This window comes from Dama dama, chromosome 21 (genome assembly GCF_033118175.1).
Source record: "Dama dama isolate Ldn47 chromosome 21, ASM3311817v1, whole genome shotgun sequence".
Lineage (NCBI taxonomy): Eukaryota > Metazoa > Chordata > Mammalia > Artiodactyla > Cervidae > Dama > Dama dama.
Genome location: NC_083701.1, coordinates 41,885,542 through 41,887,967, shown reverse-complemented (window position 1 = coordinate 41,887,967; position 2,426 = coordinate 41,885,542). Strand labels below are relative to the sequence as shown.

At 34.7% G+C, this 2,426-nt stretch overlaps 1 non-coding gene across 1 annotated transcript; it reads right to left on the bottom strand.

The window, feature by feature from the left end:
• Positions 1–2,033: 2,033 nt before the first annotated feature.
• LOC133042915 (small nucleolar RNA SNORA61) lies at positions 2,034–2,165 on the bottom strand. The gene has a single exon (XR_009689618.1). It is a non-coding gene; the product is annotated as a small nucleolar RNA SNORA61 (small nucleolar RNA).
• Positions 2,166–2,426: the final 261 nt, after the last annotated feature.

Genomic DNA, 2,426 nt, shown 5'->3' with positions numbered 1-2,426 from the left:
TTCTATGGTTCAGTAACTAAGCATCAATGAATATGTAATTAGCTTTTAAACTCTACCCTGGTAGGCAATATGCAATTGCAGCTTTATGGAACTTCATTTAACATGTCCCTAAGCATTTTTACAATGTTAAATAGAAAATGTGACCTGGTATCTGCTTCAATGAAGTGAATTTATCACCTGATAGACAGGTGATGTATATAAAAGTTTGAGAACAACTTAGTGTAGTGATATTAATGCAAAATCTGCTATAGGGACTAGAGTATGCAGAACATTTAGGAAATTAAAAGGAAGTTGCCATTACCTGGAAAATTCATTAAAAATTCAGTTTAATTTGAATATACAGTATAAAGTATCAAAAACAGAGAATATATAAGGGCTGTGTGAAGCACAAGGTGGAATCTAGATTGCTGGGAGAAATATCAATAACCTCATATATGCAGATGACATCACCCTTATGGCAGAAAGCTTCTTGAGGAAAGTGAAAGAGAAGAGTGAAAAGGCCGGCTTAAAACTCAACATTTGAAAAACAAAGATCATGGCATCTGGTCCCATCACTTCATGGCAAATAGATGGGGAAGCAATGGAAACAGTGAGAGACTCTTGGGCTCCAAAATCACTGCAGATGGTGGCTGCAGCCATCAAATTAAAAGATGCTTGCTCCTTGGAAGGAAGGCTATGATCAACCTAGACAGCATATTAAAAAGCAGAGACATTATTTTGTCGACAAAGGTCCATCTATCAAAACTATGGTTTTCCAGTATTCATGTATGGATGTGAGAGTTGGACCATAAAGAAAGCTGAGTGTTGAAAAATTGATGCTTTTAAACTGTGGTGTTGGCGTAGACTCTTGAGAGTCCCTTGGACTACAAGGAGATCCAACCAGTCCATCCTAAAGGAAATCAGTCCTGAATAATCATTGAAAGGACTGATGCTGAAGCTGAAGCTCTAATACTTTGGCTACCTGATGTGAAAAACTGACTCATTGGAAAAACCCTGATGCTGGGAAAGATTGAAGGTGGGAGGAGAAGGGGTCAACAGAGGATGAGATGGTTGGATGGCATCACTGACTCGATGAACATGAGTTTGAGTAAGCTCTGGGAATTGGTGAAGGATGGGGAAGCCTGGTGTGCTGCAGTCCCTGGGATCGCAGAGTCAGCCACAGTTGAGTGACTGAACTGAACTGATGTATAGTTTTAGACATAAAATAACAAACACTTAAGTAGGTTTTGGCCAACATGACTGGAGGTTAAGCTGACTAGCTGAAATTCAGTTAGACAATTTTCTTAGTTTTAAAATTCTATCCGGAAATGATAAGAATGTTTCTGAAATTGTTAAAATTCTTTCTTCTCTTGAAGGTTGCATTATGAGATAAGAGATGCTAAGAAAGCTTTCTTTTCTTTCTTTCTTTTTCTTTTTTTGGCTAAGAAAGCTTTCTGTAGCATGTTTTGGTGGCAGGAAAGATCACAGAGCATGGGAGAAATAGAAAACTAAAGTTGTTTTCTGAAACACTATGAAAATAATAATAATAATAATAACAATAAAACCCCTCCCAAATTCCCCTGGTTTCTCAGTTGAGTACAGAACTAAAACAACTGCATTCCAGTTCTATCAATAAGTATCAACATTTTATTGAATTCAGGGAAAATATTTCATGATTATTTCAAAGAGATTAATAATTCCTATAAACCTCTGGACTCTCATTTTGACACCAGGTAAATATTTTTAAAAGATAGATAGCCTTTAGAAAGAAAAGGGAATATCTGTTTTTCCATAATTAATAGTCTTGGTAATTATGTAGAAAGTCATCAATAAAAGATTACTTCAAAATACTTTCTGTAAACATATAAACTTAAGAAAAGCTTTCTTTAATTTTTATTTGATTATTTAGGCATAGTCCACATTCACATATCTGTGTATAAAAGATTTTCATTATATCATATGTATATAAAATATATTTATTTCTAATTCTGAGGAAAATGCCAGCCATCTTAATATTCATTTATTTTTAAAATTTAATTATATTATTATTTTTATTTTGTTTGAAATTAGCCCACATGCTATATAGCAGATACTATGAGCACAGCTTCAGTGCTACTATTCTTCCTTTTATTAGTAAGACCACCGAGACCGGAATTCAGATCCGATGGGAAAGGGCACTGGAGGGTTTAATTTATTTTTAAAATTTTAACTTATGATTATTTTCTTGATAACATATTACTTGTTTTCTTGATTATTAAAGTAAAGCATGCTCTTAGTATAAAATGCAAAAGTATAGTCACGTGTGCACTGACTTCATATTCTACTCCTCACCCGGGGCAGATCCAAGACTTTTGAGTGACGGTAAAGAGATCAAATTGCCAACACCCGCTGGATCATCGAAAAAGCAAGAGAGTTCCAGAAGAACATCTATTTCTGCTTTATTGACT